Source organism: Delphinus delphis, chromosome 2 (genome assembly GCF_949987515.2).
Source record: "Delphinus delphis chromosome 2, mDelDel1.2, whole genome shotgun sequence".
NCBI lineage: Eukaryota > Metazoa > Chordata > Mammalia > Artiodactyla > Delphinidae > Delphinus > Delphinus delphis.
The window spans coordinates 144,859,260-144,870,472 of NC_082684.1; the positions used below are offsets into that span (position 1 = coordinate 144,859,260).

Consider the following 11,213-nt stretch of genomic DNA (forward strand, 5'->3'; position numbering starts at 1 on the left):
ATAATCTCTGATGAATAAGTACCACAGGGAAATAGGACAATGGTAATATGGCAGCCCACCGTTCCTGGGAATTTGAATTGCTTTATTTCCAGGCTGGTAGCTTGTTGGAATATTAGAACTCTCTGAGTGATATAATGCTAGGATAGGAAACATACAGATGGACTGCACTAGTACGTGGTGTTAGGGTAGTATTGCAAATGTGTATTTGCATTCAAGCTAGAAAATAAATTTGAATTGAAACAAGGAACACCCAGCCTTTAGATTACCCACAGGGCCTTCAGGAACTAGGATTCTAGACTGTTCAGCCTTTGGAAACACACAGCTGTCATAGGAGTTGTTTGAAGGGGGTTCACCCATAGAATCTGCGATCTTTTTTATCCAGGGTGAGTTGAAAAAATGAAAAGTTCCTACTGAGAATACTTAGGAATATAGAAACTTTGGGGAGTGAGAGAGACAGAAACGTGGCCTTTCTGAGGAGTAATCATGCCTGACCATTTTCAGAGGGAATTAACATGTACATTGGTGCTGCTGTTAGGGGGAAAAGAGTTGTATGTAATTTATAGTTAACGAAAAAATATTTGACAAGTCTTCTGCAAAAGCTCTCCTTTTAAAGAAACCATGGCTGTGAGAATGTTCTCAGCCATGGAGATCCAGCTTATGGACAGGAAGGAAGGAGTGCTCATAAATAGGAACTGTCCTTGTGGAAGAACTGTCAACTCCAGAGGCATCCAGACCCTGGGCCTCACACCCCTCTTTTGCTTTCTTTAAAATTTTCAGTTATTACATGTTCAATGTTTTGGAAAATTCAAATAACATAAGCAGAAAGAAAAATTCCTTGAAATCCTGCCACCCATCTTAGCTTTTTCATCAAGGATCTTTGTGTATGAGGAAAAAATCTAGAAAAATTTGGCTTGAACGTGGCACTACCTTCCTACAGCAATGCGAAGGTTATAACCCACGCGTAGAGGGGGAGTCCTCCAGGGCTGGGTTTGAAAGGGCCTCCACAGCTACTCTATTCTCACCATTACGGACTCATTTGTACTGGACAAACAGGAGGACACAGTGAGTCCCCGATGAAAGGTCAACATCTTGCTGGCCATTAACACACCTTAGCAGGGATTACTGTGCTTTAATAAGGCTAACACCTTTGAAAGTAGAGCCCAAGGCCCTGAAGGAAAGGGCTTTGTTAATTACAAAGGACTGTATGAAGAAAGTGTTATTATTGGTCCAAAGCAATGGAATTCTAGGTTAAAGTGTGATAGAGCCTCTGCACTGAAGTCACTGGCCTCATAGGTTACCAACACCAACAAAAGTCAGGTACCAGAAGGGAAAATATGAGTCCCGAGAGACAACTGTCTAAAGAACATATGCAATCGTGACACATGAAGACCTAGGACGCACGTCAACCTGTCTTGCAGAAAGATAAGAGGATCACAGCCAAGTTGAAAACTTCCTGCACGTGGCATTGTGAGCTGGGGAGCCACTGGGCCAGGTGGCTTGTCACTTGCCTGGATTTTAGAGATTGTCATGGTCACTGCAAAGAAAAACGCATGAAACCCTCCTCCAAGGCTGGTGTGATTGTAAAATTACGCAGCCTCTGGCAAACAGCTTGACAGTTCCTCAAAAGGTTAAACACAGAGATACGTTATGACCCAGGAATTCCACTCCTAGAGAGAATTCCACCAAAGAGAATTGAAAACTTATGTTCAAACAAAACCTATACACTAATGTCCATAGCAGCATTACTCATAATAGCCAAACAGAGACAACGCAAATGCCAGTCAACTGACCAGTGTACAAACAAAATGTGGTATATTCACACAATGGAATAGTATCAGCCATAAAAAAGAATGAAGTCCTGATACTTGCTACCATGTGGACGAACCTTGAATACACCATGTTAAACTGAATCAGACACAAAACGCTACATACTCTATGCTTCCATTTATATAAAATGTCCCAAACAGGCAAATCCACAGAAACAGGAAGCTCATGAGTGGTTGCCAGGGCCGAGGAGGAGTGACTACTAATAGGTATGGGGCTTCTTTTAGGGGTAATGAAAATGTAAACTTAAAAAGGCCTTTTGGGCTTCCCTGGTGGCCCAGTGGTTGAGAGTCCACCTGCTGATGCAGGAGACACGGGTTCGTGCCCTGATCCGGGAGGATCCCACATGCCGCGGAGCGGCTGGGCCCGTGAGCCATGGCCGCTGAGCCTGTGCGTCCGGAGCCTGTGCTCCGCAGCGGGAGAGGCCACAACAGTGAGAGGCCCGCGTACCGCAAAAAAAAAAAAAAAAGGTCTTAGCCTCCCTCCCAATACACCAAATATGTATCAGCAAATAGCATGCAAGAAAGGGTAGGGATCTAGCAGGATGGAGCAGCCTCCATGGGAGACTTTTCCACAGTGAAGCAGCCAGTGTCATTTTTCTTTAATAACTGACAATGAATATGTCTAGTCACTCTCATGATCATTGAACATACTGCATAGAAGGAACAACAGAATCGGAGGTGTGGGACCAGCTCCCAGGCTACCCCTCTGGCTTTGGTTGGCTGTTTCAGGAAGGAAGGAGGACAACTCCATGAGGCCCCACCCTGGCAGGTGTGTGGGCAGGAAGAGAAACCAGGAAACACTGGCGCTGATGGAAGAGACAGAACCGCACCCAGCCAGTGGCTGCTGTCATAGCGCTGAGTCCCTCTCAGCCATGTGAGGAAACAGAATGGAGAAAACCCAGCCTGATGACAGGAGCCTTTCAGCTGGGTCTCTTCCCCACCAATCCTGTCTTCTGCTGACAATTTTACCCCTGTAGACACAGCTTCTAGCAAAACACCTGGCATATGTGGGAGCTCAGTGAATATTTGTTTAATGAATTAATAGCAGTATCACCTATGACAGCAAACAAAAAAGAAGCAACTTAAATGTCCTACGACAGACTACTGATTTGTATACATTTATGATATCTCTAGCAAATTATATAACAGTACAAAAAGTATGATTCCACACTTTATAAAAATAAACCTGTATATAGAGAAAAGGCCTAGGCAAATATACACAAAAATATTAAGTTATTTCTAGATAGTGAAACCAAGGGTGACTTTCCTTCTCCCCCCCATCCTTCTCATTCATATTCATATTATTATCACTTACCTATCTGTATTTTAAAATAAAGAGCATAAATTATTTGCATAAATGAAAAAGTTAATAAAAATTCCACTTGCATGCGAAAAAGGCATTTGACACAATAATTCCTGTTTTGGGATATCACTCCAAGAAAATGATGCCAAATACCAAAGAAAATAATGCCTACAAGAATTAAGTAAAGTGTATTTTCTATACATGATAGAAAAATATATAGTGATTTTAAAAGATATTCATGATGTTCAAAACATTAGATGTTCAAAAATGTTCAAAAACACTAGAATAATGCTTTAACACATTATGGAATACTATTGATAGTAAGTATATTAACCAGGATAAAAATAGCTAGCTAGCAAGTATAAAACAAAGGAGAATAAATATCGTAAGCAGACTAGACTATAAAGAACCAGAGGAAAACCTTCAGAGGGAAACTAAGGAGCCATTAGCAGAAGGCATAATTGACCCTTTGCCCTTTGTTGATTACAGTTCACTCCATTTGCCACCTCTGACCAGAACAGGGTGGATTCTTTCTCAGTGATTCACAGATCAACCGAAAAACCTGCAGACTTATTAGACACCCGGAGGCGCGGCGGAACGCGTCTCACTCAGGATGGCACCTGGCTACCTCCAGCCTTGTGTCAGGGTCAGGGCTGTTCTCTGCCAACACAGTGGGCCGTGCGTCCCTGATTTGAGGACATCAGGTGGACCCCGCGGCCACAGCCTAACCCCTCCATTCTGGACCCCACGGTTCCCTTTCCAAGCTCTAGGTCACCTCATCCTCAGAAGCTTTGTGGAAGCAACTTTGAACGTTATCACATACACTCCACTCCTCAGGGAGGGACAAGCTGAAGAGAGATCTGAGGGCCTGGAGGAGAGTGTTTGGGGTGGGGACACCCTGGAGAAGGAACGGGATCCAAGTCACCAAGCACTCCCTTCTACAAGGCGTCCTTGCGTGTTGGACAGCTGGGTGTCGTGGCTGTTTTGTGTGGCTATTCAGTAGCTAAGGCCTGCATCGATGGCTCAGGGAAGCAGCCCCGAGCAGCCCCGGCCTGAGGACTCCAGCTTTGGCCAGTGGGCGGACTGTGGTGCTCTCTGCTGCCACCCAGTGGATCTATTGAGAAAGGTCAGGTAGGAAGTTTAATCGGGAGGGTCTCAGTGTGGTCCCCGGACCGGCAGCATCAGCAACAAATTCTTGGCTGTCCCGGAAATTCTGGGAGTGAGGGCAGCAGTCTGTGTTTTAACAAGCCCCCCCTCCAGTTGATTCTGATGCACACTTTAAGTTTGAGAAGCACTGGCTTAGACTAAGTAGTGATTTGCACCCTGAGACGCATGCAACGGATAATAAAGAGATTTTTTTCCAATGGGAGTAGCTAATTTTCCTTATTAATGATCAAGTGTCATAACTTCTATAAGAACAAGGTTCACCAGCCACTTTAAAAAAATTATTCATCTCCTCCTCAGAAAGGACAAGGAGGCATAAAACCCAACTCCTCTGTTCTCTGTCCAAAATCTGATTATAAACATCCACTGCTTTCCTATTTCTGGGAGTGGCATTAGAAGTCCTCCAAAAATATGGTCCCAGACCTCTTTTCCAGCCTCACCTCCAATCACTCCTCCACTTCATTTATCCTAGATTCTAATGAACTGACTGATTCTCTGAATCTTGCCTGCATCCAAGTGTTCACTTTCTTCTTTCCACTAAAGACACGTCCATCTGTAAGATTAAAATCTTATTTAAAAATGCCCTAAAATATTGCACCCATTTTTAACGCCCTCTCAGATGCCATTTCCTCCATGAAGCCTTCCTTAATTAGCCCGGCCAGTAAGGACCTGTCCCATCATGAACCACCAACGCACTTCATCTATACCTCTTTTTTAGTGCTTTAGACCTTACTGCTTTTTAGTTCTTAGTGGACATTTTTTATTCCTTTAAGTCCAGGGACTGAGCCCTACTTATCTTAACGTTGACCAGTGCACAGTAGGTGTACGGCAAACGCTTTTTTTTTTTTTTTTTTTTTGCAGTACACGGGCCTCTCACTGTTGTGGCCTCTCCCGTTGTGGAGCACAAGCTCTGGACGCGCAGGCTCAGCGGCCATGGCTCACAGGCCCAGCCGCTCCGCGGCATGTGGGATCTTCCCGGACCGGGGCACGAACCCGTGTACCCTGCATCGGCAGGCGGACTCTCAACCACTGCGCCACCAGGGAAGCCCGGCAAACGCTCTTTGAAAGGTGCAAGTGAAAAACTCTGGCCCGTCACAAAACAGTAGCTCACAAGAAATGCTGGAATTCAAATCAGTACGATGCAAACATTGTGACATAAAGGTAACTGTGGAGCCCCAGTTGACCAGGTGACCTGGGCGAGGCTGGGAAGACAAAACATTGCTGTTGTCCAAAGTCCTCTTTGGGACTCCACCACTGGTGGGCGGGGCCCTGGATACCCAGCACCCACTAATCTACCACATCACAGCCAGAAGTTGCCACCAAGGCCCCCTGCTGGCCACCACGGTGGTCATGCTGGGACTCACAGCAGGTAGCCCCGTGAAGCCTTCCATCCCATCAGCCTCTTAGCCCCTTAAGAAGCCCACCTGAGAACCCAGGAGCCCTGAGAAAACTACACTGCAGCAGCCACCACTAATACCTGATTGGGAACGCAGCCTCCAGCAGACCCTGAGCCTTTGGTTCAAATCTCCTGTTGCCATCTTAGGAAGATGGTGTTGACCCTGTCATTTCTCTCCTCCTGGGCCACTTGCCCAATGGTCCCCATCCTCGCTGCCCTCCCCAATAAGTTCCTACATTTACGGTTTTGACCATGTGGACCTGCTAGAGGAGAGACACCCAGTGGGCCTGACACGAGCTGGGGCAGAGAGTGCCCTTGGAAGAGGACCTGAAAGCCGGGGGGCAGTCAGAGAGTAAGGAATCAGGATCCTCAGAGAAAAATGTGTAAGAGGCAGAGGATGATTGCCAAAATAGAGAAGAAGAGATAGTGAGGCCTCAGTGGGCAAATGGGAAAGGACAGTCCACGCAGTAGTCTGGGGCTGACACAGCCGCGGCCTGGGGCTTGAGCGTGTAAAGTCCTAGGAGTGTGCAGGCATAGGGATTCGGGTGCCTGGCTCCCTCTGGAAAGCCTAGGCCTCTTCAGACAGACCTTGGCCTCTTACGTTGAAGCTCCCTCATGTATCTGACACTAGAGTCACTGAAAAAACCCCCAACTTGGTGGGCAGCCTTCTTTCAGGATCACCTCACTGACCCATGAGTCCCACATCCTGGATGTAACCCTTGGGTGAGCAGTCCAGAGGCAGGTCTCCTTTACTGGGGGGAAAGAGTCAGCCTGGGGCAGGGGTGTTCCCAGGGCTCACACTCTCCTCATCGCCTTTTATAAATACCCTCAAGTTGCTTTCATTTAATTTTCTGTGAATGTGTCCAGTGGGACACACATAAATTCTGGATGAAACATTGAAAAGCTGACTTGAAAGAAATAAAATAAACAAGAAGGAGTGTTTGCCTCTGGGTAGAGAGTGGAGAGATTGGGGTTAAGGATGGAGGACTTATTTTTTACTGTTTTACTTATTTTTTACTTATTTTTCACGGTTTTACTCTATTATACTGTTTTCATTTTTATCATCTGCCACTTAAAAAACAATTAATAGATAACAACTAAAAGGATAAGAATAGACAAGTCACAGAAGGACATCTTATAAAATAAACCCATTGACAATAGAAAAGGAGACTAACCTGATGAAAGAAGTTATTCTATTACTTAGAGAGGTTAATTAGCAAAAGTGAGGGGTGGGGGACCCGGAGGGACGGCCACATCTGTATATTGTTGGTCTATGCAAATTGGTAAACCCTTCTGAAAAGCACTTTGGCAACATTTATAGAGACATAAAGATTTCTTTTTCACTTGATACCCCAGTAATTCCAGTTCTGGTTATCTAGCCAAAGCAAATAATTTGAATACGGAAAAAACTACAGACGGAAAATATTCACTGTAGGAAGGCAAAATTTAGAAACCTAGACATTCAATAATATAGGGATGGTAATTAACTGATGCGATTCATGCAATTCGTCGTTATGCAGCACTTTTAAAGAGATAAAGGTTATCTATTATCAGAAAAAATGCTTATTCTAATGTTAAGTGACAGCAAAGCATATATAAACTCACATCAATACTGTGGGTATAGTTATGCTTAAACAAATCATAGGAGGGACTTCCCTGGTGGTCTAGTGGGTAAAACTTCGTGCTCCCAATGCAGGGAGCCCAGGTTCGATCTCTGGTCAGGGAAGTAGATCCCACATGCCGCAACTAAGAGTGCACATGCCACAACTAAGAGTGCACATGCCACAACTAAGGAGCCCACCTGCCGCAACTAAGGAGCCCACTGGCTGCAACTAAGGAGCACACGTGCCGCAACTAAGGAGGCTGCCTGCTGCAACTAAGAGCTGGTGCAACCAAATAAATAAATATACATATATTTTTAAAAAAAGAAGATACACGTACCCTAATGTTCAAAACAAAAAATGCATAGGGGGCTTCCCTGTTGGCGCAGTGGTTAAGAATCCTCCTGCTAATGCAGGGGACACGGGTTCGGGCCCTGGTCTGGGAAGATCTCACATGCCACGGAGCAACTAAGCCCGTGCGCCACAACTACTGAGCCTGTGCTCTAGAGCCCTTGAACCACAACTACTGAGCCCACGTGCCACAACTACTGAAGCCTGCGTGCCTAGAACCCGTGCTCCACAACAAGAGAAGCCACTGCAATGAGAAGCCCACGCATTGCAATGAAGAGTAGCCCCTGCTCACCGCAACTAGAGAAAGCCCGCACGTAGCAATGAAGACCCAATGCAGCCAAAAATAAATAGAATAAATTTTTTTTTAAAGTATAAAAAAAATGCATTGGAAAAAGACTGGAAGGAAATGTGCTAAAATGCTCAGGATGGCTGCATTAGGCTGGCGGGGTTATTTTCCAATTTTTTGTTAATACGGTTACTCTATTTTATATGGAAAAATAAATATGTAAAGAAAGAAGGGACATCTTTCAATCCCTCTACCTGCCAAGCAGGAGCATGGGTGAGGCCTCTTGGCAAACTGAGGTATGATCCTATTTTTAGAAACTTCTGGCTAGGAAATGTATACGTAAGGAAGAACAAACACCACAAGGCACGCCTCTATTGACAAACGTTCAAAGAGCTACTCCTGGTGTGTAAGGATTCCAGCTCCTGGAATGTTGAAGGTAAAAGGAAAGTTTACCCAAACTTTAAAATTTCCATGACTTGTACCTTACTGCATCTCATGAAATAAGATCCATGTCACTGAACTCTTTTAAAATAAAATCCAAAAAGAAGAAAAAAAGAAAAAGGAAAGTTTACCAGATGATGTTCACATTTTGATCATCAAGGGTCCAAATAGAACATGGCTAAACAAACATGGCCACTAGCACCCAGCTGGCCCTGAATGAGGTGCATAGCATCCCTCCTCACCCATGTGACCATCCAGGTTGCAAGCACAAGGGCCCATAAAGGCAGCAGCCAAGGGACAACGGCAATTCCAGGCCAGAGCTGGGTGTTCCCAGAGACGACAGAGGATGCTGTGCTCTTTGTTCTCCAAGGGAGGAAGCCAGTGAGACTCTGGTCTTTTTGAGCCTGGAATTAGATATGCGAGCACCACAGGCAACTCAAAATGCCCCTTCCCAAACAGGCAAAGAACTAGGTGTTCCCTCAGATCAATACTATTCGATATTTGTTCAGCATATTTGAGGGACAAAAGGCAGCAGTATGCTGGGTAAGAAAGGGGAAAGAATATCTCTGTGGCAGCATAAGGTCTCTTCTCCACCATGGAGGGAAGGTAAGCTCAGGGCACCCAAGCCTGGACATCCCAACCCAGGCAAGACAAGGCTCTGCCTCTATCTGGGTTCACCTTTAGAAACAGCTTAGTCTTCAAACCATTAGGCAATTATGTCCCCCTTGTGGGGTCTCATCCCTCCCCAGTGCAGCTATCAAGGTCCTGACTTCCCGTAGAGCATTTAAAACAATTCTCTTATAGTCTCACCTCCAGTCATTCGTTTATCCCAGATGCTAATGCAACAAACTGGCGGATCCTCTGAACAGTGGTTGCCTTTGGGAAGGAGAAAAGGGAATGAGGCAGGGAAGGAGAGACAAAGGGGGAAACTTTTCTTTCTCTTATTTAAAAATGTGAAGCAGATATGACCAAATATGAACCACTATTAATTCTTGGTGGTGGGAACACAAATTTCTCAACAAAATGAACCAGAAGTCTTCAAATGGAAATTCTAAGACCCAGTGCCATGCTGCATCATCTTGCCTATTTCTGGCCTCCCCATATTTGATGCTCCCCAAATATCTTTGTTGCTGAGGTTGGTAGCAAAGTCACAGGGACTAACTCCACACCTGGCCTCTTAACATCTGGGAAGCAGCTCTGGACATACAGTGGCAGTCCTCTGACGTGCTGACCATGTGATGACCAGGAGGGAGAGCTCGATGCTTCCTGCCTGCACGCCTCTGCCCATCACAGGGGTGGACTAACCTGGTTATACTGGGCACACCTAACCTTTCCATGGGGCCTAGACTGGAAGGATTTTAGAATCCAGCAGCAATGACACAGACCAAAAAAAAATTTTGTTTTTAATTTCCATGAAGGGGAGGTGGTAGTAGAGTGAATTGTTTCAGAAAATGAAGCTGGTTTAGGAAGCCATGTGTGAATCAGGAACAATACCTGGGTCACAGGAGAAGCCGGCAGGCAAGTCGAGGGGAGGCCTGTTGTGTTCCAGTTCTTCGTTATCTAGTTCTAGTTCTAGTTCTAGTTTGTTATCTAGTTCTAGTTCTTCGTTATCTAAACGCCAGGATACATCTGCCCAGAGAGAGTGGACAGGGACACGGACTGTCTCCTTCTGGAGGTGCCAGGAGCCCCGGAGGGACCCTGGCACCCATCTTTTTCAGATCCTGTTTCCTTGTCTAGCTCTGTAGGGAGCCCTGTGCCCATCTCCAAAGAATGCCATACTCACTCCCAGTGACAGGCCGGGAACGACTGGCACCTGGTGAAAGGCAAGGCGGCCAATCCCAGAGATGGACCAGGCATGATTTGCCCATCCGGCATACATAACCCCACCCTGACGCCCCAAGTTAAGGAGGCGGGGAGCCAGCTTTCACAGCTGAGTCCTTCCACTCCTGGGCCTTGGCTGGGCAGAGGGGTCCCCTTCCTTCAAGATGACCTGCACACAGCTCTCAGGCCTGAAGCTGGCTCTGCCCCGCAGAACTTCTCCCTCCCTGCACAAAGGTCGGACCCTGCCCACTGGCAGGGCTCTAGAGCCCAGGCCCACCCAGCTTAGCAGAAACACGTGCCACCTCCACAAGGCAGCCCACCGCTGTCCAGGGTCTCCAGACTGCAGCCCGACCACCCCCTACTCTTGAACGAGCTACTCTGGGGTGAGGGCTTTTATTAGTGACCACAGTCAATGGTGTCCCAGTGAGGACAACTTACTGATTTCAGGGTGCAAGTGCAGTTTTGAGTGTAAGACTAATATGAAAGGTGCATTGCACAAGAAGATTATTATGGTTACATACCACTCTAGAAGAAGGTTCTCATCCCAAAGTCTCCTGGAGGTTGAGAAGGTAAATGTTCCCTGAGACTCACCCAAACCCAGGGACTTGCTGATGTTGCCCAAGTCCACCTTCCACACAGGGAGATGGTGGGGTGGCCCGAAGATCACCCCACGAGATCAGGCCCAGATAAGTCAGGTTAGCACAGCACCAAGGCGGCATCAATGGCAAAACGAGAGATCCAAAGATCACAGTAGCAAACGGTTCTCCATCTCTCCTACGTACTCCTTCTAGATTAATCTTCATTTAACACACTTCTAATGACACCATTCTCCATCTCAGAAATAGTTACTAGGTACCCATGGCCTAGAGAGTTAAAAACGTGTTGCCCTAGCATCGAAAGTAATTCATCATATGGCCCCCAAAATACTTATATGCTTGAGAAGACTAGAGATCTACTCAAGTTAACTCAAGAAAACATTTCAAAGGATACTCATGGATCAACTGAGAGTTGTCAGAAAACAAGA

At 46.0% G+C, this 11,213-nt stretch overlaps 1 protein-coding gene across 3 annotated transcripts in view; it reads right to left on the minus strand.

The window, feature by feature from the left end:
• Window positions 1-10,479, minus strand: part of MYZAP (myocardial zonula adherens protein) — a 133,776-nt gene extending 123,297 nt beyond the window's left edge. For all 3 annotated transcript variants that reach the window (XM_060005899.1, XM_060005898.1, XM_060005896.1), the window contains exon 1: window positions 9,179-10,479. The gene's annotated coding sequence lies outside the window, so the exon portion shown is untranslated. The remainder of the gene's footprint in view (window positions 1-9,178) is intronic.
• Between the last annotated feature and the right edge of the window lie 734 nt (window positions 10,480-11,213).